The 26281-nt window shown below is 39.7% G+C and overlaps 1 protein-coding gene and 15 non-coding genes across 16 annotated transcripts in view; 10 read left to right on the top strand and 6 right to left on the bottom strand.

Annotated features, from left to right (window-relative positions):
* Window positions 1–26281, bottom strand: part of Nadsyn (NAD synthetase) — a 141270-nt gene that overhangs the window by 57671 nt on the left and 57318 nt on the right. The window lies entirely within an intron of this gene.
* On the top strand, window positions 16896–16984 carry TRNAY-GUA (transfer RNA tyrosine (anticodon GUA)). The gene is given in 2 exon segments: window positions 16896–16932; window positions 16949–16984. It is a non-coding gene; the product is annotated as a tRNA-Tyr (tRNA).
* On the top strand, window positions 17055–17143 carry TRNAY-GUA (transfer RNA tyrosine (anticodon GUA)). Its single transcript is given in 2 exon segments — window positions 17055–17091; window positions 17108–17143. It is a non-coding gene; the product is annotated as a tRNA-Tyr (tRNA).
* Window positions 17229–17317, top strand: TRNAY-GUA (transfer RNA tyrosine (anticodon GUA)). The gene is given in 2 exon segments: window positions 17229–17265; window positions 17282–17317. It is a non-coding gene; the product is annotated as a tRNA-Tyr (tRNA).
* On the top strand, window positions 17407–17495 carry TRNAY-GUA (transfer RNA tyrosine (anticodon GUA)). Its single transcript is given in 2 exon segments — window positions 17407–17443; window positions 17460–17495. It is a non-coding gene; the product is annotated as a tRNA-Tyr (tRNA).
* Window positions 17581–17669, top strand: TRNAY-GUA (transfer RNA tyrosine (anticodon GUA)). The gene is given in 2 exon segments: window positions 17581–17617; window positions 17634–17669. It is a non-coding gene; the product is annotated as a tRNA-Tyr (tRNA).
* TRNAY-GUA (transfer RNA tyrosine (anticodon GUA)) lies at window positions 17755–17843 on the top strand. The gene is given in 2 exon segments: window positions 17755–17791; window positions 17808–17843. It is a non-coding gene; the product is annotated as a tRNA-Tyr (tRNA).
* On the top strand, window positions 18104–18192 carry TRNAY-GUA (transfer RNA tyrosine (anticodon GUA)). Its single transcript is given in 2 exon segments — window positions 18104–18140; window positions 18157–18192. It is a non-coding gene; the product is annotated as a tRNA-Tyr (tRNA).
* TRNAY-GUA (transfer RNA tyrosine (anticodon GUA)) lies at window positions 18270–18358 on the top strand. Its single transcript is given in 2 exon segments — window positions 18270–18306; window positions 18323–18358. It is a non-coding gene; the product is annotated as a tRNA-Tyr (tRNA).
* On the top strand, window positions 18444–18548 carry TRNAY-GUA (transfer RNA tyrosine (anticodon GUA)). The gene is made up of 2 exons: window positions 18444–18480; window positions 18511–18548. It is a non-coding gene; the product is annotated as a tRNA-Tyr (tRNA).
* On the top strand, window positions 18638–18726 carry TRNAY-GUA (transfer RNA tyrosine (anticodon GUA)). Its single transcript is given in 2 exon segments — window positions 18638–18674; window positions 18691–18726. It is a non-coding gene; the product is annotated as a tRNA-Tyr (tRNA).
* On the bottom strand, window positions 19487–19575 carry TRNAY-GUA (transfer RNA tyrosine (anticodon GUA)). The gene is given in 2 exon segments: window positions 19487–19522; window positions 19539–19575. It is a non-coding gene; the product is annotated as a tRNA-Tyr (tRNA).
* Window positions 19661–19749, bottom strand: TRNAY-GUA (transfer RNA tyrosine (anticodon GUA)). Its single transcript is given in 2 exon segments — window positions 19661–19696; window positions 19713–19749. It is a non-coding gene; the product is annotated as a tRNA-Tyr (tRNA).
* On the bottom strand, window positions 19835–19923 carry TRNAY-GUA (transfer RNA tyrosine (anticodon GUA)). Its single transcript is given in 2 exon segments — window positions 19835–19870; window positions 19887–19923. It is a non-coding gene; the product is annotated as a tRNA-Tyr (tRNA).
* Window positions 20010–20098, bottom strand: TRNAY-GUA (transfer RNA tyrosine (anticodon GUA)). The gene is given in 2 exon segments: window positions 20010–20045; window positions 20062–20098. It is a non-coding gene; the product is annotated as a tRNA-Tyr (tRNA).
* Window positions 20181–20269, bottom strand: TRNAY-GUA (transfer RNA tyrosine (anticodon GUA)). The gene is given in 2 exon segments: window positions 20181–20216; window positions 20233–20269. It is a non-coding gene; the product is annotated as a tRNA-Tyr (tRNA).

The raw sequence follows: 26281 nt of genomic DNA, 5'->3' as shown, positions 1-26281 counted from the left end.
CTGCCATGCTGGGCACTCCTCGAGTGTGTGCTGCGCAGAATCCTGGGCATGTCCACAATGGTGGCACTGTGCTGAGGCCTCCCTGCCTATTCTGTGCAGGTACTCACCGAAGCAGCCATGTCCGGTGAGTACCTGTGTCAGCCGGTAGGTGACGCGTGTCTTCCTGTGCAACCATGCTCGGAAGCTGGGCAGAATTGCACTTACCGCGCGCTGGCGCGCGCCCCGTGGCTCTTGGAGCCGATCACGCCAGCGCCTTAGGGCGCGCCAGCCGGCTCTCGTGCGAAGCACTTCGATCGTCTCTTCGTTGGGAGGTTGGGCCGTCTGGCGGAGACCGCGGATCTTAAAAAAGATCTCTGCGGTCATATCCGCCAGAATGTCCAGGGGCGGAAACCGCGCTAGGACTGTGGCCGCCTCATACGATATCGTCCGGTATCCTCGTGCGACTCTGATCGCGATCAAACGCTGCGCGGCATTCAATTTGGCCGCGAGGCGCCGGCAGCCCGATAGTCTATTAGACCATACGGGCGCACCGTAGAGCGCGACAGAGCGCACGACGCCTGCGTAGAGGCGGCGGACTTCCTCCCTTGGTCCCCCGAGATTTGGCAGCAGTTTGTGCAAAGCACCCGCTACCCTGTGAATCCGGGGGACCAGACGGTCGAAGTGTTCGTCGAAACGCCAGCGACCATCCAGCACCAGCCCAAGGTAATTGAGATGTCTGCCCACTTCGATAACCGCGTCACCCACCCGCACTGACATGCAGGGTGGATCCGCGTTCCGCCTTCGACGGTGGAACCATAAGGCCTCAGTCTTATTCGGCGCTATGCGAAGGCCTATCCCGCGTATTTTTGCGACAATTCGCGCCACCCCTAGTTCAGCCAGCCTCGCCGTCCGCTCAAAAGAGTCACCCTCAGCCAGCACAAGAGTGTCGTCGGCGTAGCATACGACGCTCACACCAGGAGGGAGCTTCGTCCGCAGTACGACATCGTATGCGAGATTCCACAGGAGTGGCCCCAAGACCGACCCCTGCGGAACCCCGCACACGACACGCCTCTTCTTGACACTCCCGTAACGGCCCGGATAGCTAATACTCCGGTTAGACAAATAGGCCGTCAGTACGTCACGCAAATAGGGAGGCACCTGATGATATACGAGGGCCTCCCTTATTGCTTTCCAGGGCAGAGTGTTGAACGCGTTGACTATGTCAAGGCTAATAGCCAAAACCACTCCGCCACTGGATACGGCCTGCTCTGTCAATGCGCGAACACGGAGTATAGCATCGACAGTCGAGCGTTCCTTTCGGAAGCCGTACTGACTGTCGGATAGATCCGGACCGCTGCACGCCAAATGTCTGCTGATACGAGCGGAAATGATCCGCTCAAAAAGCTTTCCTATCTCGTTCAGCAGACATATCGGTCTGTAGGCCGAGGGTGAGTGTAAGGGTCTGCCCGGTTTGTGGAGGAGTACCACCTTCGTCTGCCTCCATTCCGCTGGGAAGCGGCCGGCACGTAGGCAGTCAGTGAACAGAGACCGCAACCTCTCCTCGAGGACGGTCAGCGCCAACACCCAGGCCCGACCCGGGATTCCGTCAGGGCCTGGTGCGGTGTTTCGCTTGGCCAATCGTTTCACGGCCCATCCTAGTTCTGTTTCACTGACTGCCAACTCCTCAGTCCATTCGGGCAGCACCGAGGGTACCGTCGCTGCGTCGGGGCTATTCGGAGTGAAAGGAAACAGGTTTCCCATAACGACCGTGACAAAGTCGGGATCCAGGGTTTCCGTTAACGGAGGGACCCATGGGCGCAGCTTTCCCAGCACAATTCTATAGGGGCGTCCCCATGGATCCCTATCCAGCCCGTCCAGGAGTCCCGACCAGCTTCGAGACTTGCTATCAGCGATGGCAGTCTGAAGCGCCACGGTCGCGTTCCGGTACTCCCTGTACCTTTCCTCCGTCTCTTCGGCACTGGCAGTTCGACGTCTGCGGGCGCGTGTGTACTTGCGACGGGACCGCAAGCAAGCCGCGCGCAACTGTGCGATGTGGTCGGACCACCAGTATACCGGTCCCCTTCTGCCAGGTCTAACCCGCGGCATGGCGGCGTCACAGATAGCGGCCATATCTGTTCGGAGCCGGGCAGCCCGTTGCTCTAGGTCTGGGGTCGCGCTCTCAATGGCAGTACCAGACCAATCCACGACGTGGGCAGCGGCGACGAGCATATCTCGATTGAGCCGCTTCAAAGCCCAACGTCGTGGGAGACCTTCTCTCTGGCCAGTATGGACCGGAAGCTGCAGTGTTACGCCCATCGTTATGTGACGGTGGTCGGACAGAGTAACAATTTCCTCCGCCACACGCCAACCCGTCACAAGGCGCTCAGCAGAGGCAGTCGCCCATGAGAGGTCCACGATCGACTCCCCCTGCCAGCGCACACATGTGCTAACTGAGCCCCGGTTCAACAGGCGTAAGTCCAGTTCCGCCGCCCACTCGAGTACCGCTTTACCCCTGGCGTTGTCGCTATTACTCCCCCAAGCCCTGGAATGGGCGTTGAAGTCCCCGAGAACGAACACTGGACGGGGCAAGCATCCGCGAACGCAGTCTCCCACCCGACCCAGGTACGCCTCGTACTCCGCCAAACTGCAGTTGGGGGAGATGTAACACCCTAACACCGCCAGGGGACCCCAGTCAACAGCAACCAAGCCCTGCTCCGCATGCCGCCTAGTGCATGGAGGATCTGTTTCGACGCCAGCCCAGTAGATAGCAACCAATTGGGCGTCATCCCCGAACCACCGCGGATGATCCGGAACCCGGTACGGCTCTGCCACCACTGCCACGGAGACTGAACACTCCGTGAGGCACTGCAGGAGCAAATCCTGGGCTCGACGGCAGTGGTTCAGATTCCCCTGTAGCAGCTTGAATGATGGAGCAGCGTTCATTATGCTTGCTCCATCATTTCCTCAGACGGGCGATGGGCCGATGCGCTGGCTACCGCCTGCGCAAGCCCATCTGCCCGTACGGATCTGGCAGCCATCCCTTTTCCCCCTTTTTTCTTAGGGGGTCGGCAGTGCTTTCCACCTAATCGGTGGTCGGCTTTGCGGCCCAACTCTGCACACACCATGCACTTTGGCGTCTGCGCCATGCATTGGCTAGCCTTATGGTTGGCTTCGCCGCAGACATAGCACAGAGCACTCCGGTCTATTGAACTGGTGCATTGGTGTCTCGCATGCCCTATTTCCAGGCAGCGGAAGCACTGTAGTGGCCTGGCACTAAGTACTTCCACACGGGCAGACACCCAGCCGATACGAACCCGTTTTTCGATGGCCAACTTTCTGATGGCGACGAGTGGGCAGCGTACCCAAGCTGTCCCTAAGGATGAGTGCCCCTTCCTGATTTCTCCGACCTTTACGTCGGAGGCACTGCATCCACCGGCGCTGGCAATGGCATCGGCTACATCCCCTTGGGTGATGGATTCGTCCAAGTCCATCACCCTTACCTCGCCCAGTTTAACAGGTCGGCCCACTCGAACGCCCATGTCCGAGATGGCTTCATGAATTTTGGCCGCTAAAGTATTCGCCTTCTCGGAGCATTCCTCCCCGGCCACTTCCAACAAAAGTCCGCCATTTAGCGCCCTCTTTTGCCTTATATCGGCTATTCCTATTTCGGAGAGCTTGACGCGCTCCTTGGCAGCCGCCATTGCCTGCGCGTAGGTAACCGTGCTCTCTTCAGGTACGGTGATGGTCACCGCCGCAGTTTTAGGCACTCTAGGGAGCCGGCATATTTTGGCCTTTCCTTTTCCCTTCTTGGAAACAGCCTTAGCTTTAGACGCCGCCTGGGTCCTTTGGGTACCCGGAGCGCTTGAGGGTGCCTTTGCCACCTCTTGCCGACCATCCGACTTGCTCAAGGCGCCTTGCTCATCCGACTTGGTGCGAGCAGCTGCTCGAGCCTTGGCTTTCGCCTTTCGCCCTACCACCTTGCTCCAAGCCTCTTCACGCGGACCTTCAGATCGCAATGCTGCCGCCGGCGCATCCGAGGACAGATGCAATTCTGAAACCACTTGAACTGAGGTCTCAGCACTCGACTTCTTTCCTCTTTTTGAGGGACGCTGCGGAGCCGCAGCGGGGACCACTTTTTGGCCTAGAGGAGGCCTGATGGCTCGGCCTGGGAACAGCTCGTCCTTAAAAGCGGCCAATTTGCCCTCGATGAGGTTCCCGATGCGCTCCATGAGGAGAACCTCAGAGCAGTCCTGCCCTTTGTGATTGGACTGACTCGCCGCTGGCTGGATCTGACTGTTACCTTGGCGGAGCTCAGCCAGTTCGACCCTCAGGACCTCAATCTTTTTGTTGAGCTCGGAGATTTGCGCCCTTAACACTTCATTTTCCCTTTCGAGAGACACCGATGGAGTCCGCTGGATCACCTCTGTGGCAGCGGCTTGGATATGGCGGACGGCCAACCTCATGGTGTGTGCCAAACTGCCCTTGATATTGCGGGACTTTTCGGTCGCCTTCTCAATTATTTCGAGGTTCTCGATAATACGAGAACCAAGATCGGGTGTTGGCTGCACCGCCATCTCCCGGCCCAGCTCCTCTGCACTTGGCAAGGCCATTTTGGACATCTTCCTCGCCGCAGGGACGAGTGGATCCACAAAGCAGTTGTCGTCTGCCGACTGTTGAGCCGGAGGCTTTGAGGCCTTCCTCCTTGGCTTTTCTCCTTCGCTGCCGCTGCCGCTTGCGGCTGGCATACGCTTTCGCGAAGCCCGCGTGGCCGTGGACTGCCCAGACATAGCGGACATCACTGAGCAGTCCGAAAATTCTTCCGCCTCCGATGTGCACCTCTCAGATTGACGTTCTGACAATCTGGTTCTTCTTACTACCGGCGATGTGGTGCGTGATGCCAGTGTGTTCTTCTCCTCCTCTTTTTTTTCAAATAGATTATAAGACTCCATATTTGATCCCACGAGTATGGGGGAAAGGAAGGTCCGCCCGGGCAGTGCCCCCTGTACCCAGGTAAGCCTAGGTGTAACCCGCCACGGTGTCGGCCCTTACCGTGACGGGAGTCGCACTAATGACTGGCCACCCGCCAGTCATGCATCCCCTCGCGGTGCGCTGCCGCTTGGGATTGGGGTATTTTTTATAGAGGTTTTCTTCCTCACGGTCCGGCCAATTAAGGCAAGACCCTCGGTCCCACCCGAGGCCGCGAGACATGACCACGACACCTCTCATGAGTGGGATTACGATATACGACGGTGACTAGGCACAAACAGTACCTAGTCTGCCCGATGGCAGGGTTAGTGCTCACCGAGCCCGTCCCATTCCTCCACAGTGGGAGAAACGCCCAGTGCAGGATACTCCCGTGCACCTCCCCCGCCTGACAGACTAAAGAGTCCCGACGGGGGGTGAGCCGCTCTTAGTCTGGACCCTCCCCACCAAGCCTGCCCGGTATGGGTATTCCTGCCGGTATAGCCTTGGGGATCATAGGGTCACGCAAGCCCCCCCACCACGACAAGGTGGCAGCTCTTCGAAGGGGAAGTAGTTATACCTACTGGCATAGATTAGTAAAGATAGTTCGCCGCCTTGAAATTGAATGAAGCCACAAACGGCTTATTAGTAAGTTCTTTTTTTGAATTCTTGGCTACTCTTGATCTATGCCTACTGGTTACAGTCAACCGTTGTCATTGGTCATCTATAATTTTCCCAGATAGAACGTGAACCACGTTTTCAGATCCCTTTCAAAGTCCCGTTTAAATAAATGTGTCAGACAAGAACCGAGGTGGACAAAATATTTTTCAAACGATTTGTATTATTAACGTATTTACTTATTGTAACATGGCTCGCAGACGCTGAGAGCCACATTGTATCTACCTATAGAAAAATATATTTTTTTAATGTCTGTAAACATAAATGAGGTAGTTAGAACTTATACTAAGACCATATAACAAGCAAAACCTGAACCCAACAGCCTTACAGATTGGAGAGGCAATCCATGAAAATAATGCTTGTTTCACATTATGGCTTCCATAAACATTTGTGGGTTAGTCTCCGTTGAATCTGAATAACCGGAACAAGGCGACAAAGCCCGATATGAACGGTAACAAAAGGGCTGTAACATTTTATTGAGCCATCGGCGCCGGCAACCTCGAGATAGCACTCCCGCCAACAATTAAAGGGAACAGATAAAGCCCACGGATTCCAAATTCGCGCACTTAAATACGATGTAAGAAACGGGTTTAAGCGCTGTACGGGGTTTTTGTGATTGTTTTGTTATATAAGTGTAGCGCTATTTTAAACTAAGTTACATTTCAATACCTTGATTTGCAAATCAGCCAACTCCACTTTATGTCTAATTTTTTTTTATTTATTTTGATTTCGTTACACGCCATTTACTATCAAAATAAATAAAAAAAAACTTTTTGACAAAAAGTGGAGTTGGCTGATTTGCAAATTAAGGTATCGATTTAAGGTATCGATATAAAAAAAAACTTTTTGACAAAAAGTGGAGTTGGCTGATTTGCAAATTAAGGTATCGATTTACATTATATATATTTAGTTATATTACATTTTCTATGGACATAGTTATAAACATTAATCTGAATATTATGCAAATAAAATATTGAAGAGGTTTCTATATTTTGGATATTTTTAAAGTTAAAAAATAGAAGCAAAGTGAGTATGCATGACTGAGCGGGAGTGGTATTTTTTTTTAATATTTAATTGGGCATTTTAAAAAATTATGATATCCTAGAATTAGAATATTCACTTTGTTGTTATTACGAGTAGTTTAAAATTAATCGTTGTAGGATGTTAGAGCAATTTGATTTCGGAATACATTTCCTAAAATATTTTATAAATTTTCAATTCATTCCCAAGGCAGCATTTAGATTGGCAATACAGATTTCAAACGCAGTATTTACGTAGACGTTAGGTAAAACTGCAGGTTACATGCCGCTTTGTACTAGTCGTTGGAATTACTGTGCTTTTCCTAATAACAGGCCTTGGTCGCAACACTTGAATTACCAACTGTAAAAACCTTTGAACGTAACGTAATTACCGTGCACGTATGTATTCTTAGATTGTTTGTTAAGGCACTGTGGATTATTACAGGTTTAACTAAAACTAGCTTGCTTTAAATTTTGCTTTGTTGAATTTATTTTTTATTAAATTGAATACATATATGCATAGTTCATATTAGTAAAACATTAGAATTTTTAATATTTTGATGATACTTATAAGCTATGAGGAAACTGTAGCCCGTTCATAGGCTTAACCTAAACTAAATCTGTCACCACAACAAGTAAGTGAGTGACAAGTAAGACAGGAATCCCACTTGAATTGGAACAAGTGCGCAACTTGATTTGTGAAGACTATTTAATAATATCTTGCAAACAACGAAACCATCGGCGATGGTTAGAATTTAATTCAGTTATTGCCGTTGATAATAACGTGACATATGTAGTTACTTTTTTTTCTAGTATTTTTTTTAATTATTTAGTTTAATTAAATTAGTATTATTATTTTCTAATTATGTATTTAGTTAAATTAAATTAGTTTTATTATTAACATGACAACAATGTAAAAGTACGCGTACTTCAGCATAAAGTACCTCATGAAAAAATATTCAAGCAATTTTAAATAAAGGCTACTTTGTGAAATTGTGATAAGTGCGTCATTACCCTTTGTCCTCATAGGTCCGTAGCTGTCGAAACCCAACCCGCTTATTGGTGATCGGTGATAAAGACCGAATTAAATCAATTACAATAAATTCTATGACAGCAATTTACATGAGCGAGGGCTAATAGCGCTAATTTTCGCCGCGTATTGTCCGTTCATAATAAAATTTTATCAAGCATTGTCCGGCCCCGATTTCCCCTTTGCTTGCACACAAATGAATTGTATGTTCTGTATGTACGTAGGTATGTATGTTGACAAATAAACGGCTTATTGGGAGTTGTAGGCGTTAAATAGTATCCAGACTGAGGGATTTTTGTGTAAATATTGTCATCATTAACCCATTAACTTTAATATACTTTTACACGTTCTCCTAACCTGAGGAGTTTCAGGCCTAGAACCCACGTCATTTGGACTTACAAATGTCAATGAGACGCATTGATCATTAACTCTCTAATAAAAATATCATCACCACGTGAATTGTCACAATACACACACCTCCGCAAATAATTATTTCACGAAGTTCCAGTAGTCAGGTGAATGGTGATTATTGATATATTATATCATGATATTTAAACAATTTATTTTTACTCACAAAATTCAGAAAAATACGAATAAAGACAAGTTTGTTGTTGGTAGCATTAAACTTATAATTTGTCTTTACTACAATATTGTGTGCAAATAATATACGTTTAAAATAATTTTCGATGCCCGTAATACCTTTGCTTACTCATCGCATGAACGTGTAACAAATTAACAGGAATCCGAGCGCAAAATCCTTTAAGCTCATGTTTTCCTACAGGTTTTCCTAATGGGTGATTTCCACGCTGACAATTTCCTACGGCCCCTGTACACCCCTGTGAAGTGACACGGATTTCCAACAGAATAACTTCATTGAGTCGAGAACAAATGAGGGGTCCCATTATAAGATAATGATTTAAAGAGAAAATTATAATTAAATCTTTGTTCATTTTCATAAAATATTAATTTGGAGTAAATAATACAAAAGGTGTATGAAAGATGTATAACAATAAAATAAATATGTATAATGTAGACATAAGAAGTACATTTTGATCCTATAGGCAATTTAATGTAACTTTATTTTTATTAAAAAATATTTTTAATTTGAAAATCATCAACTTCTTCATTTAAGTAATCACTTCGCGTAATCCAAACTTCAGTTTCATTTGAAGTTTTATTTTATTCTTTGGTGATGTACAAATGTACAGTTAGTATAGAGTAGGTACGTGTATTATAATTCTATTAAGGCATAGGTATATGTATTCCGAAGGCGGTAGAACCCTTTGTGGTTCGACTCCGGCGGAACCACCGCCACACCTATTTCTGCCTAATAACAGCAGTGTTAGGCGCTGCTGTGTTCCGTTTTGAATGGTGTGGTAAGGGAGACATACCTTTCCGAGGCGTTCTAGCTTAGTCCTCAGGGGTAGCGGCGCATCTGTGGCCGACCTCAGGTAGGAATATCTAATCCTATCTGGGGTTGATTACAGATGTCCATGGGCGGCAGTAGCCACTTACCATCAGGTGGACTGCATGCTCGTCTGCTACTCCTATATTATTAAAAAAAAATGTATTCTTGCGTGTACTTTTAACTAAATAATATTAATAATATTAAATACCTATTTCTACTTCAATAGTACCGAGTGGGATTCAGCGGTCGGAGTGGAAAGTTTAATGAAAATTTCTGCCAAAAAATTATTAGCATTCCCCACTAGTAGGTGGCGGGCCGGTGACTTTGATATTTTCGGGAGTATTAATTAAAAAATTATAAAGCTTCCTCTCCGCCCGGCCCTATTGTTCAGGCCCCACAAAGCATTTATTTCGTGGAAAAAGATAAATATGCGAGACGCAGGTAATTGCGTCCTTTATTGACTTGTTTGATTTGATTTTTCAAAGGCTTTTGTTGTATCTCTGCAATTAGGTACGTGTAGGGCGTCGTGTGGGGTTTCAGTTTTTGACAACATTATTAGAAGGTAGGGTAAACGGTAGCTCGTGGTTCTACGATCACATATTTAATTAATATTATGAATCATTTTAGTCTTATGAACTGTAACCGATTTCAAATAGCCAATAAGTCCATTATATTTTCAACAATGTGAACGTCTTTTACTAGCTTGGTCAGAATGGCGAACTATAATCGTAACCATTGTAATTCAAATATTCGTTAATGTTTGAAAGCCTACAAGATTTTTTCAAACTTGGCAAGTTTCTTTATTGACATACTTATATAGATCTATGAAAACTGTAGGTCGATATCTTTGTATAAGAATTTGGCTTATATGCACAAAAGTGTTTTTTCTAGGATTATTTTTTTCAGTCTCGATATCAATAAAATAAGTAGCTACATTTCTGGCTCTTTAAGCGAGTATCTATATTTTCTTTACTCCCCAAGCGAAGTAAATAACAACTGGAAAGCCGTGATGATTTTCCACGGTAACGTTTCTCTCAGGAACAAAGGTAATTATGATTGAGCACAAACAGGATAAAAATAAGGGTATTGTTCCAGACATAATTAGGGTTTGTGGTCCCGGCGGGTGGCGCCGAACTGCAAGTCACACGACTTAACACGGATTTTCAGTTTCCAGGATATTTGCTTTACGCATTTACTTTTATTAAACGTAATAAATGGTATTTTACAATATTTACTTAAAATATGGCACGAATATTATGAAGAAGCGTTGCTTCTTGTATTTTTTTTTATGTGATGTTATTTTTTGACGTTCAAAATATACATTTTTAATTTATAAGTACTTGAGGAATGTGTATTAATCTTTTTAAATGCAAATATTTTATGATTGCTAGAAAGCTGTTCCTTTCTAAGTGCGTAAACTTATTTTAAAGCTTTTGTAAAGTAAGCTAAATGCTCGCATGCATACAGTCTATCCTCCTCTACGCCTGATTCTTAGATATTTTTGGCGAAAAAGTGTTCCTTAGGGAATCATTAACCGACTTCATTTAAGTATCTCAAATGATTTGATCAAAGAATGGTAAAACTATTTATTTACATAAATATTATAGGTAGAGACTGAATATTTAAAATAAGGTTATCGACGTTAACATTTCCACTTAGCATTATCACGACAGAGGATTAATTTAAAACATAATTTCTAGTTGCAGCGCCAAAATAAATTAACATCTCAAGTTCCCCGCTCGTAATGATATGCGCGAGGAGCGATTATGAATATTAATATGGCGGCGACACTCAGGTTGGCGGTTTAACGCTAATTCGGATAGACAAACCTCCCGACAGTTTATATTACGAGTTAGCGTTCAGTTAGACGTAGTGTGGTAAGGGAGATATCCTTATACGAGGCGTTCCAACTTACTCTAAGGTAGGACTCTTTGAAGTTTTGACTTCAGGTCACTAATCAACCATTAGGCGCAGTGTTGGTTGCTTAACTACGTATAGAGCCGTCCTACTACGCTGAAGGGTAATATAAATGTGTATCGTTCCTAACAATAAATACGTGTGTGGTAGTGATACCGTCAGGAAATTCCTTCATTTTCTTTTTTTATAATTCCGGAGTCGAACCCAAGAAACTTGAATGACCTTTGAAATAAAAATATAACTCATATTTTGCAAAAAAAGCAAGTTAAAACGACCTTTTCATGCTTTCAATATCAAGATTATAGTTACAACCGGTCGCGCAAGATGCTCTTCAGCTCTAATCTCGCTACTCACACGCACACACCCACACTCGTGTATGATAGACAGACAGGGAATGAAGAAAGGACATAACGCTTTTTTCTAACCTGACAATTTCTTCTGTCCGTTACCGTAACTGTACCCTTACCATGAGTTTTCAAAACATCCCACGGTTTTACGTTACGTTTACTCAATCCATTATTCTGTTCCGTTTGGTTCAGTAGACTGAGTAAACGTAGCAATACGTAAGTGCTCAAGTATTTTTTGTCTGCTTTACATATGCGTAAAAAAGAGAGACAAAACATAAAGCGCCATTTTGTCAATTTAGACATTTAATGTTACGTTACTGACACTATAGTTCTGATATAATCCGCTAGGGGCGCTGATTGGAATTTGTATGGGCAAATACGTAAACAAATACCAAAACAGTCATATCTGTCAAAACGTAAAAACTCATGGTAAGGGTACTGTTAAAAACTTTCAGAAAGAATACACCAAGTACGAGTATCTACCTAACACTAAGGCGTCAGTGTTACGATACGCTTCCAAATTAGTTCAAAGTTAAATCCGTTCGCTTCGATCCTCATTGCTTCAAGATAAAGCCATAATTAAGAGCCTTCTCAATCGATTTAGTTAAGCCGAGTTTAAATAGACGCTAACTCCGAGAGAAAGGTTTACTCTGGCGTGAAATGGCATTAGGTTTTCGCGTTTTATGCGCCTTCAGACGAGACGAGTCGCTAAGAAAGGGGGATTTAATGGGAGATTGACTTAATTAGGGCCATCGTAAATTAGCAGAAGTATTTTTGAGTGCTACGGCTCAAGCGAATTTATCTGGCGCTTGTAATAGACCGTTATGTTTTTACAACTTCCGTGAATTTTACGAATGAATGTTGAATTCACAAGTTGCTTTCGTACTTTGTATCGCTAAATGGAAATGTTTTAGTTAAGATAATTCTACGAATTAAGGTCTAAGAATGGGAGGTGTCTTGTGTGGGATGCTACGTGCGTTGACATACTGGCACCGTCCCGTCTTACGTTATCATCAAGGGCTGCTGGTGTTGTGGTTACCGACGCTGAGATACGCAAACTGCAAAAAAAGTAAGTCTTAGTGGAGACTACATATTTTTGCCGTTTGGCGTGGAGACGATGGGACCGTGGGTTTCTGACGCTCGATCTTTCTATAAACACATTTCCAAGCGATTGATCGAGTGCACCAATGACCAAAGGGCTGGCGCTTACCTCGGGCAGAGAATCAGCTTAGCTATTCAGCGGGGTAATGTCGCCAGTGTTTTGGGAACTCTTCCGAAGGACAACAATTTGGATGAAGCCTATTATATTTAATTATAGTTACTATTTTTATAAAGTTTTTTATTTATGTGTATAATATATATAGTTTAGGTTAGAATGTTGTTTATGTATATAAGTTTTGCAAAATGTAAATATTTATGTGTTATCTCAATTAGGTCTTTTATTATAATAAGTATGTAAAGAATTTATAATAGAGCTACAGAAGTGCGCGATATTATAGCTAGTAGTTCTAGAAGGTCCGATTGCGTAAACATCAATGACTTTAACCTTAAATGACCTGCTTACATGAAAATAAGATTTAATGTCTTTCCTCCGATTTCTCGAATCTATATTTTTCTGGTATTCTCAACTTTGTGGCGTTTTTATTATTATTTTATAATAATAAAAACGCCACAAACGGAATATTTTATTATTATAAAATAATAATAAAAAATTATTCCGTTTGTGGCGTTTTTATTACTTGTATTATTATTGACTTGTCTTAGATCTTTGGGTATTCTATCTACTGTCAACTTCAATGCGATCGCAAACTGAAGCACCTACAGTTAAAAAAAACGATTCTGAAAAAGAACCAATATCTTTTTACAACGCTTTTTTATTTTCATCAGTAGTTGCAATATAACCCAAAATCAAGTAATTAAATCCTTAAGAAACTCTACATGTCAGCCGAGTACAAAACGTTATTAGTCTATTAAAACGTTGACGACGTAACAATGACTTATTGTCATTAGTGATGTTTGGTAAGCGTTCCAATTAAAATCATCAACAAAATATCGTGGAAAAATAAATTACAGTAAACACAATCATTGTTCGAGATCTCACCAACCGCATAATATAACTTCAAGTTGTAGATGAACAAATAAATAGACTGCTAATGCGAGAGTTACAATTTTTATATTACAGAAATGGATCTTATATAAATATTTTCTATCGAATGACGCTTATTTATACTCTTATATGGAATAATAATGACATAATAATATGTAGAAATTAATTATCACTTTGTTTAACGGCGAAGAAAAACGATATAACAACTTACACGTTATTATTTGCTTTAAAGGTGAAGAAAAAGTCACAAAAACTTACTGGCTTAAATTATTAAAAAAAATCAAAGCTGTGTGAAGTCTACTAATTCACACTAATTATTTACACTGAACACTGTTAGACTGAGAGGAGACCTGTGTCCAGAAGGGGGGCAATAAATATGGCGTAATGGCGCGCTTGTTCAAAACAATGTTCTATTACAAGAAAGCTTATAATACTTAACTTCACAAGTTCCCAGACTTAATTTCAACCTTTTTTTTATAATAAACCATGGACGCCCATGGACATCTGTAATCAACCCCAGATACGATTAGATATTCCTACCTGAGGTCGGCCACAGATGCGCCGCTACCCCTGAGGACTAAGCTGGGACGCCTCGGAAAAGTATGTCTCCCTTACCACACCCTTCAAAACGGAACACAGTTGCGCCTAACACTGCTGTTATTAGGTAGAAATAGGTGTGGCGGTGGTGCCGCCGGAGTCAAACTACAAAGGGTTCTACCACCTTACGAACCAACCTATTGAAAGCTATTACGAGTCTATTTGGTTACTTCGTCACTGAGCTATGTACACTACCGGGGATCGAATGCGTTTCATGCCAAGGCGCAGTTACACGGCCGTGGTAATTAAATCAGGCATTCTTCCTCTGTCCAGGATTAATATTTCAGTTGTGGCTACGACTAGGCGATTCCAACTGGGTGTACATAACAACCGTGTTTATGTGACTAGTGTTGTACTGTATATATATCGATAAAAGTTTAATATAATAATATTTAAATTGAAATTTTAACTACATATTATGTTCATTATGTCTTTATGTCTGTCCTCCTGTATGTCGTATTTTACGTAACCCATATTGCCGGGATGATAATGACTTTTATTTAACTCTTAAAATTCGTTGTTATAAAAAGAAAGACGTTAATATTTTTTTTGTATAAGAAAACCATACGTATTGTATAATTGTCTTAGTTTTTCTTAATGGTTTCCAAATTGAAAGCAAAATATAAAAATATCACTTACGCTCAAAAGGAGTATAGATTGTCAACGTAATGAGGATGTATTTAATGATCAGTATGCGCTTATGTTATATTTCCTCCTCCATCCTGCATGATAACGCTGGTATCACTATACTTGCTATCACTTTCATATACTTATTATGATACATTTTCAAATTAACTCGCTCTGTGTTCTCGTAAAGTTATATTAAGGTAAAAAGAAGACAAAAGCGATAACGATGATCAGTCATTCATTATTGAAAATCTGGATGCACAATTTATCGATAAAATAACTAACCAATGCCACCACTAGAGTGTTTCTTGCGTGACGCCTGCTTCCTTATTATGAATTGGTGTCGACGTAAATGTTGTATGAAATGTCAGTTTGACCTTATGCTAAGTGTTGGAGGGCTAGGTAAATTGACGGCTCCGTCTTTGATCTTTAAGGCGCCCTTTCGTATGATTGTTGCCAATTACCAGCTAAGCCTTTTTAAATAGTTAATGTGAAAGGTCTTTGATACGCCTCAATTTTGTTCGATCATCTTGCTTACTTGTAGATATGCTATTAAAATATATTTCGTTTGAATTATTTTAAAAAAATATGCCGTTCAACAAGAGATAGTGCCACATTTATCCTGAATCACGCTATGAAAATTTTCTAGAAAAATTTAATACGAGTTATGTCATTAAGGGGTTAATGATTGTGTTATTTTTAAAACTGTAAGTACCTGTAGGTATCTTTCAGTTTGAAGCTAAAATCGCAAGATAGTTTTATCTAATGTAAAATAAACTGAAAATACCGAAAGTGTTAAAACCCGAAATATACAAAATTAGTGGTAATGTTAGTAAATGTGTTCAAAAATACAAGGAAAATTAATTTTATATGTTTTTTATTTTCCTTTCCTGGTTCCCCTCGCAAGTTTCGCAGGCTTATCTATTTATCTTATCTTATCTTTTTTTCCTATAATCCCTCATTAAAGTCAAGCTCCTTAGCATAGTAAGGTTTTTCTACATTATTCAAATCTGATAAGGCTTAGACCCGGTTAAAATAGGTTGAATACTTCAGGGTAACCGCTCGGCTATGGATTCAGGCTTAGCGGCAAGCGGCGTGATGTTTGGCCGATGTTCACTGCTATTCAGGTCCGCGCACCGCTGTAGTTGTTGGGTCGACGGTTGTATGCATGCTTCATACATTTCTATACATACATTTTTTTGTTGTATGTCGCCCCGTTCTTACCGTTCGCACTAGAACTTGGCGTGAATAAAAATAACGACGTTTTCCACACTCAAAGACTCATACAAGGATTCCTTGTATCGTGCGTGACATGCACAAATACATGGACGAACGATACAACAAAACTCAGAATCATCATTCCGATATCTGTCTGACCGGGAACGAATCCGGAACCTTTTGCGCTTACCAGTATGGTGGCTGCTCCGCTACGTGGGGCAACTTGTCTGTCGTTTGTCGCGTCGAGTTTAAAGGGCAACAAAAAGAATAAATATATGTAGTATGGCACGATTACGAGCGACAGACGACAGCGATGTACGATCCGCAAATAAAAGACGGTTGCAGACCGCTTCGCTTGTCGCGTTGTTTGTCGCGCCGCTTGTCGCTAAGCCCGTGTCCATGGCCGAATTGTGAAAGTATCAGATAGGGAGCGTCGCGACGACACACGGGACGTCTACGGTGTATTCAAATCGGGAATACGCATACCTGGATTTGAATTAATTTACATTGTCTGCATGCACTATTATTTTGGTATCATATACCTATAAGAACATGATATTCGAGCTCAGAAGCGCTTGCAGCTTAATGTTATGTATATCGTTAATCATATTTACCTTTGTATATTTTCTCACGTTGATAGGTACAACTACTAAATTAGAAATTCATCGTCAATCCATCCCTACAATGCCTTGACATGCCCAAGTGGTTGGGCACGTTCGTAATCGGCTTTAGGCAAAATGTTTGCAATTTAAGTGATGTTGTTTCTAATATCTAGAAATCTTAACATTAGATGAGCAACATTTATGTTTCTTACTTTTATGATAAATATAAAAATGTATTTAGGTCGTTTGATAGTTATGTTAGTGATTATAAAACTTTCGTAATTTCATACGCATTATGCGTTCGTATGTAATTTATTGATGTAACAGTTTACAAGTAGAGCATAACTTTCACCACTTCGTAAGGAGATTACAAGTATAGGTCTTATTTTGCGTAACTAAATATACCTTCGATAGCTCAGTTGGTAGAGCGGTGGACTGTAGTTGGCATGAGATTGGTATCCATAGGTCGCTGGTTCAAATCCGGCTCGAAGGATTTTTTTAGTATAGTTTTTTTTTATTTATTTTTAATCTGTATGTAAGCATATTACAAGACTTACTACATACCTTCGATAGCTCAGTTGGTAGAGCGGTGGACTGTAGTTAGTATGCAATTGGTATCCATAGGTCGCTGGATCAAATCCGGCTCGAAGGATTTTTAAACCATATAATTTTATTTTTTAAATTATACAACATATTTTAAAGTGCATAAGAATATATATTATATCACTTACAACATACCTTCGATAGCTCAGTTGGTAGAGCGGTGGACTGTAGTTGGTATGAGATTGGCATCCATAGGTCGCTGGTTCAAATCCGGCTCGAAGGATTTTTTAGTATAGTTTTTTATTTATTTTTAATCTGTGTGATGTTTTAATATGAACATGTAGGTAAGCATATTATAAGACTTACTACATGCCTTCGATAGCTCAGTTGGTAGAGCGGTGGACTGTAGTTGGTATGAGATTGGCATCCATAGGTCGCTGGTTCAAATCCGGCTCGAAGGATTTTTAGTATAGGTTTTTTATTTATTTTTAATCTGTGTGATGTTTAGATATTAACGTGTAAGCATGTTACGTGACTTACTATATGCCTTCGATAGCTCAGTTGGTAGAGCGGTGGACTGTAGTTGGTATGAGATTGGCATCCATAGGTCTCTGGTTCAAATCCGGCTCGAAGGATTTTTAGTATAGGTTTTTTATTTATTTTTAATCTGTGTGATGTTTAGATATTAACGTGTAAGCATGTTACGTGACTTACTATATGCCTTCGATAGCTCAGTTGGTAGAGCGGTGGACTGTAGTTGGTATGAGATTGGTATCCATAGGTCGCTGGTTCAAATCCGGCTCGAAGGATTTTTTTAGTCTGCATTTTTTTATTAATTTTTATCTGGATATTTTAATATTCATATGTCAGTACGTTCTGAGACCTCCTATATACCTTCCATAGCTCAGTTAGTAGAGCGGTGGACTGTAGTTGGTATAAGATTGGTATGCATATTTCACTGGTTCCAATCCGGCTCGAAGAACATTTTAGTTTACATTTTTTTATTTATTTTTAATCTGTGTGATGTTTTAATATGTACATGTAAGCATATTATAAGACTTACTACATGCCTTCGATAGCTCAGTTGGTAGAGCGGTGGACTGTAGTTGGAATGAGATCGGTATCCATAGGTCGCTGGTTCAAATCCGGCTCGAAGGATTTTTTGGTACAGATTTTTTTATGTTTAATAATGGTTATATTTTCATATGTATGTATGTTACGAGACTTACTACGTGCCTTCGATAGCTCAGTTGGTAGAGCGGTGGACTGTAGTTGGTATGAGATCGGTATCCATAGGTCGCTGGTTCAAATCCGGCTCGAAGGATTTTTTAGTACAGTTTTTTATTTATTTTTAATCTGTGTGATGATTTAATATGAACATGTAAGCATATTATAAGACTTACTACATGCCTTCGATAGCTCAGTTGGTAGAGCGGTGGACTGTAGAGAGTTGATTATTGGCGGATGCAAATGCCTATGGATATAGGTCGCTGGTTCAAATCCGGCTCGAAGGATTTTTTAGTAAAAAAGAAAAACTATTATATTTTTATTATTCATGGCATTTCACATTCAGGTATAGGCATGTTACGTCACCTACTCCATACCTTCGATAGCTCAGTTGGTAGAGCGGTGGACTGTAGAGGGTTGCCAATTGATATCCATAGGTCGCTGGTTCAAATCCGGCTCGAAGGACTTTATTTTATAAAATGCCCCTTTAAATTTAATATTCTCTATATTTCTTCTCTTTCTTCTTATCTATTTCTCTTCTATATTTATTACTTTGTAATAAAGTATTTCTCGAGCTTAGTTATTTTAATAGTTTTAATAAATGCAACATTTCTACATTTTTCATATTGATGGCATTTGATATCCTTTCATGAAAAAAATATACATACATAAATAATTTTAACCAATACATTTGAGATATAACAAACAATTAGTAGTTAGTTAGTTCATAGTAACGTAGAAGCCATCTTGCTAGTATGAAATATATTACCATATCGAGCCCAATTTATAAATGATAATAATATAGGTAATATGTTAACATGTATTAAATGATTAAGTGTAATATAAAAATGCAACGTACTGATATGTTATAGGTACATTATTATATGGCCGAGTAACGTAATCTCGACAATCATTGTTTTTACAAAGGTCACGTAATAATAAATGATTGATTGCACGAAATATTTTAGACACAATTTATTAAATGAGTATTCTCTGTCAAATTAGTTTTTCAATTTTTATAAATTGTAAATAAACCTATTGAACAAAAAATTAAAAAAGCAAAAATATAACCAAGCTGCACCTGTTACCTAAGGATATCGATTATCTACCAAATACCAGACGATCGCGCTACCAACTGAGCTATTAAAAGGGTTACATAATATATAAATACTACACTTTCACTTAAAACCATGATGATTGAAAATAATAAAATATGGTACAAAAATCCTTCGAGCCGGATTTGAACCAGCGACCTATGGATGTCAATAGTCAACCCTCTACAGTCCACCGCTCTACCAACTGAGCTATCGAAGGTATGTTGTAAGTGATATAATATACATTCATATATGAACTTTAAAATGTTGTACAATTAAAAAAAAAAAATTATGTGGTCCAAAAATCCTTCGAGCAGGATTTGAACCAGCGACTTATGGATGTCAATAGTTAACCCTCTACAGTCCACCGCTCTACCAACTGAGCTATCGAAGGTATGTTATAAGTGATATAATATACATTCATATATGAATTTTAAAATGTTGTACAATAAAAAAACAAAAAGTATATGGTCCAAAAATCCTTCGAGCCGGATTTGAACCAGCGACCTATGGATACCAATAGTCGACCCTCTACAGTCCACCGCTCTACCAACTGAGCTATCGAAGGTATGTTGAAAGTGATATAATTTACATTCCTATGCACTTTAAAATATGTTGTACAACTAAAAAAAATTAAATTGGAAAGTTTAAAAATCCTTCGAGCCGGATTTGAACCAGCGACCTATGGATATCAATTGTCTAGCAACTACAGTCCACCGATCTACCAACTGAGCTATCGAAGGTATGTAGAGAGTAATATAAATTACATTCATATGCACTTTAAAATATGATATAATATTAGAAAAAAAACATATTCAACAAAAATCCTTCGAGCCGGATTTGAACCAGCGACCTATGGATACCAATAGTCAACCCTCTACAGTCCACCGCTCTACCAACTGAGCTATCGAAGGCATGCATTTTTTTGTATAAAGCACCCTCACATTATAATTCATACGAGTTTACACAAACATTTATATTATGACCTCTTTTATATAGTAGAAGGTAGTAGTAGTAGTAGTAGTAATAGTAGTCTATGAACGTGAGAAATTAATTAAGTTTAAAAATATTCATTAAAATGAATTGGAAATGTAGGAAATGCTTATGACGTATCATTTAGCTTTATTGCTCTTTGAACGCTGAAGACCTTACAAGCGGTTTCAGAAAAGATTTTAAGCTGGCAAAAAAAATGGTCGTTATAGTTCGGCAGCACCAATATATCACCTAAATATATTTATATATTATATAAATTAGTTCAATTTCGTGTTTGTATCGAATTAAACGTTAGATGTGAATTCAACTGTCTTGCACTGCTTGCATCCGCGTGCATTCAGCCCTCGAATTGTATTCGAGATTTCTTACATTAACATATTAATTGGACATCGTAGGATTGAGCTGTAAGCCGCTTTACTCTGGACGATACTCATGTGAGATTGGTAGTATAAAGGACTCGTTTCACCAAAATCCATCCGACAAAGAGGGAAAAATAATTTGAAGATGTTTTAATAGTTTTAAAAAAGAGGTACATAAAGTCATTAATGATCTCCATATTAGTGACTAAGTAAACATACAATTGAAGTATACATATTATTTACAAAACATCTTTGGTATATAAATTATTATACATATGTGTGTGTTTATGTTTGTAATTAATTCTATATTTATAGAATAAAACCCTTATTCGTGCTGTTATAAGTTCTTTAGTTAAAAAAATGTAAATCCGTAATTGGCTGTAAGAAATACTATATAAGAAATGTATTTGCATGATTTTAAAAGCTTTGAATTTTATAACAATTAAATAAATAAATGTTCTGAAGTTAAATTTTGAATGTGGGTTTTTCAATATTTAGGTAATAACCAAAAATATACATAAATATAATCAAATAAATTCTGACGCCGACAAAACTGCTAAATATGTTGCAGATTATTCTTAAGGAGGGATAAATATTTCTGAGTTTGTTTTTAAATGTCCAATAATTTAGAAGGATATTATTTTTCTTTTCATTAAGTATATGTCTATAATAAAGAGCCAAATGATTTATGATTAAAAATATTTTTGATATAAAAGTTCTAATGATGTCCAGCGTGAAAAAAAGACTTATACAAATAATTATAAATGAAGCGGTTCCTAAAATTAAATCAGTATTTTTATCGCTTGATATTTCTCCATTCGCTATGCGACAAGTACAAATAGGTTACAAGGTTCTGGGCGAGATATATGCATTTGTAATGCACTCGGAATGCTATGAAATTTACTGGTTTACCTAATTTGGTGTTAATAATTCCTAACTTAGAACTTTTAATATGTTTTACTGAATAGATATTTTACAAAATCTTTTGAATATAACTAATGGAAAGAAGTGAAAAAAAGACAAAGGTCTAAGTTGCCTACGTATACTAATCTATTTTGCCTTATATTACATTCTGTCAAAGTAAAATAAAACCATAGACTAAGTATTCACAGTTCTTTGAACGTTCTTTGACTTTGAATCTTAGTCAATGGTTTGAATATCTTCAAACACTACTGAAAGGACCATACCTGTATTGTATTGTAAACCAAAATATAATTCCCCTTTCGTTAAATTATAGACAGCGATAATAATGTGTACCTCCCTCAGTTAAACGGCACCTACGAGTCTATTGTGTCGCAGACACTACGAGTTCTAAGACAGTTGGTGAACAATAATAGTAGTGGGAACGAAACTATTTAGCGGAGTTTGCTCCGTCAATAGCGAGCGCCACCTTCACGGGAAGGCATAATTCATTTAAGAGTTGGCTTCGCGAAGTCTGTGTTTGAGAATCTCTGGGGTGTACCGTGTTCGCGCCTTGCTCTTTGTGAGTGCTCATTTGTTTTACTTTGATAAGGCTTTAAGATTCGTTGAGATTTACTCTTTAGTTAATAAAATTATTTATTATCGTTTCCAAAAATACGTAATAAGTACTTTAAATAAATATCGTTCAAGGTTCTCAGAATTTCAGCGTCTGTTTTAACTTAAGGTGGTATATACAACAGCGATATTGCCGGCGACAGGTGGCGGCGATCACTTGCCACGGAGTGCGACAGTCGGCAAACGTTGGCGAAGTACGCGGCCGCTGACGACAGGAATCCTTAAACGGTGACCAGACTATTAGCGGCAGTCGTTAGCATGGGTTGTCGCATGTATTGTGACCCTTAGCTTGGAGAGACTGCCTTTGAAGCTACCAATTCTAACTTAGTCTTCTTAACTTTTTTTATTTATTTAATTTATTTAATTTGATATCATAAGAATAGTACCTATTTTACTGTATTTTTTGTTATTTTTCTAAACCTATAGAAGCGCATTTGGCCGAGTTAATGTAGAACTGTAATCTTACAGTGGATTAAAAATACAACTGCATTTCATATAAATAATATTAAAAAAAACACTTCAAAATAATATTAAAAAAAACCACTTCAAAATAATAATAGAAACGTATTGCGTGTAATGTGTCCACAACAAACCCGTAGTTGCGACAGGGGCCCAGTAAACCCACCCGACGTTCACTTAATTACGTAGATTACAAGTTGACATTTTCGTTCGCTCCGATTTAAACTTGACTGGCGGGATTACACATATCCATTGCAGGGAATTAGACTTCATCGAATTAGAGCACCTGCTAGCCGTAGATAAATGTTAGTGGTTGGATTAGATTAGTACAATGAATGAGAATTTCAGCTTTGGGAATGGATTTTCAATTTAACACCAGATTCTCACATATTTTGTAACAAAAAATTACTCAAACTCTTGTCTTTATAGTATTTGGAAGTTTAAATATGTTCGTATGTTTCCAGAAGAAGCAAGAAGAGCCAAACTAAGATCGGAATAATTTTCCAGACTACTTTAGGGTAGATCACTAATAATCATTTGCAATTATTATAAAAACACAACATCTGATTGCTCAAAAATATCACAGTGACAATTTAGCCCGAGCAAAATTGGAATTATTGCAATAAGAACTCGTCCTTAACCTGTAACTGCTTAGTACTTAATACTAAGGTAAGTACCATAGGCATCAAATGTACCAAAAAAATACAGTTATTTCAAAGTTCTTATCCTCATATCATTATCGAGGGTTGTATGCAATGTAAAAGTTAGTAGGCATTCCGTTCCCAACAAAGGACTGTCACGGACAAATATTAATCAAAGTCGGCAGACAACGCACAAGAACATGTCGGTGCTTTTTAATTATAACGTACTAATGATCATTTTTCATTCTTAATTGCCATTTACACACCGCGTGTTTACATTCTGGATAATCACCATTATTTAAGTAAACAATTCTAGTGGGGTATGAAATGACATGCTCATTTCATGTCGTGGAAATATTACTATCATTCGCCTTATTATTTAAGGTAAATGTTCTGAGTTTTGGCCATGTACACTCCGATACGACGTTGTCCTGTTCGTTGCTGGACACGTGTCTCCTGTCAGACTGAGAAAGGCCAAGTGCGAATTTATATACTTCTCACACCTTTGAGAATTATTAGGCACGTAAGCTTCCTTAAAGTTCCTTCCTTACAGTGTTTTCCTTCACCGTTAAAGCATGCGATGATGATTATTAATTTGTAATATGCACATCATTTTGACAAATCAGAAGATCGTGCTTGAGTAAACATTTTAGACTTGACATAGTAGTATTACGCACCAAAAAACTTAAAAGGCAGTTCAAAAATAGTAAGTTTAGAAATTATGAATGAAGATAATATTCTTACTGCGATGTTCACACTTCACAGGAATGTTTAGGAAAGCTAGGGTACTATGTCTTCTTGTCAATTATAAGTAAAACCCTTAAGATTTACTCACAAACCCCGCAGTTTTATTTACCCGTACATAGCGAATACCATTGTAATGTAGTTTCAGAACAGCAATAAAACGGTTCGGTTGTTTGCCGCGTTGATTTTCATACATGAATATTCGGTGTTTGGCATTCGTGGAGCGGCGGCATCTAAAACGACAGTGCAATAAAACTAAGCACACGACAATCCGCTGAACAATAAAACTGGATGAGCCTCGGTGTAAAGTTGCCGGGAGCTGGTAGGTACAGGGTTGTGTTCTGTGCTGAGTAGTGAGCTGTTTGGTTAAACATCTGATTTCTTTTTATATTTGGTTGCTATTAATATAACCGTAATAATATAGCTATGTTGCTACAAGCTTGAGAACATGTTTCTTTACAATTGTAAGCCTGGCGCCTTTGAGAGGTGGTAGAACTAGTAGGGTTCGACTGGGGAGGGACTACCGCCTCGCCTAGCATGAAGCGGTTCTTTTATTTTAGTGGAAGGTGGTGAATGCCACCTGATGCTTATGAATTTACCGTCTTAGTACTCAGGCGTCGGAACAGATCTGTGATCGGCTTCAGGTAGAACCCCTGCTCTAAATTTAGTTACTTACAGGATAGGTGATAGTGACCACTAAAAAGTGGACTGTATGCTCGTTTTCTTATTTTATATTATAAAAACATTTACGACGTTTCTCTTATTGTAAGAAGATCATAATTAGAGGCTACCATAAGACCCTCGACGAGCTTTTTGACCCTTGACCAATGGTAACAACGGGATCTGGCTAACATCCCATCGAGTGCTTTTGTATAGTTGAAAAGATATTACTAGAACGTAGGCTCAGAATGCGGCCCTGGTGTGACGTCACTTCGCTTTCATATCACGAGCCTAAGCCCTGCTTAGACACCCGACGCGCTGGGACAGAGAACGTTATGCCGTGCTCTGTTGTTAGCGTTGTTACGTTTTGTTATCGATACTTACCTGTTCGATTAACTGCGTTTAATTAAATATTAACATGATACATTTTATCCTGAATATAGTTTGTGGTTTGTTTTTAAATTCAAATAGGTTAGAAGGTCAATTAGGTTTTAAGATGATCTAATGTTATGTAGTGAATGATTCACATGGGTATATGTATTCAATCTTTAATAGGATTGTGGTCTTACTTGAAATCGGCTACAAAAATATTAAATACAGAATTAGATCGTTTCTATTAAGTGTCTCCATTTTACTTCTGTCAAATTTATATACTTATATCATAAATTATAACTTTTATAAGTTTCAGTCTAATCAGAACATTTATTTACGTATGACATGTTTCAGGAATGCAATGAAAATATAGAGATTATTAAGTAGTATATATTTAGGTTTTTTAATCCTTTTCCAAATTATAATATACCGTAAATCTAAATATATATAACTCAAAGGTGACTGACTGACATAGTGATCTATCAACGCACAGCCCAAACCACTGGACGGATCGGGCTGAAATTTGGCATGCAGGTAGATGTTATGACGTAGGCATCCGCTAAGAAAGGATTTTGATCAATTCTACCCCCAAGGGGATAAAATAGGGGATGAAAATATTACTTCGTAACGCGAGCGAAGCCGCGGGCGAAATACATAATATTTATTACTGCGGACATCGATATCGATAAATTAAGCTGAGTATCGATATTGGTATGTGGGGTGGTTCACTAAAACAACACCACCTGACACCATTATGCTATTATAATATTTTGCTACTTTGCCTGCTGATGTCCTCTTGACGACGCAGTGAATACCAAATTCAAGAGTTTCCCTTCTAGCGCGGGTTTGATTCCGTTTTGAAGTTTATTGACAATTGTATTTGTATTTTATATCGGTTTGTAACTTTGCAATTTATTACAGTAGAGTTTTTTGAGGTAAGGGTTGCGCTTGTATATTTTGTATGTAACAAATATAGGTATATTCTACCATAGACCAAATACGTAATTAAAATTTGGACGTTATGAAAATGGTAAGTAGTTATTCTTACAAGCTAAATATTCCTATAACACAAATTGATTGTGCCATGCTCGTTTATATTTGTAAAATATTTTTACAAACATATTTTATAAAATAAATATTTAGCAATATATTATTTTAAATT

This window comes from Epargyreus clarus, unplaced genomic scaffold (genome assembly GCF_041222505.1).
Source record: "Epargyreus clarus isolate Ecla_fem2 unplaced genomic scaffold, WU_Ecla_fem_2.2 ptg000023l, whole genome shotgun sequence".
In the NCBI taxonomy this organism is placed as follows: domain Eukaryota; kingdom Metazoa; phylum Arthropoda; class Insecta; order Lepidoptera; family Hesperiidae; genus Epargyreus; species Epargyreus clarus.
Note: the sequence above shows the minus strand (reverse complement) of the source record. Positions and strands in the feature narration are given on the sequence as shown.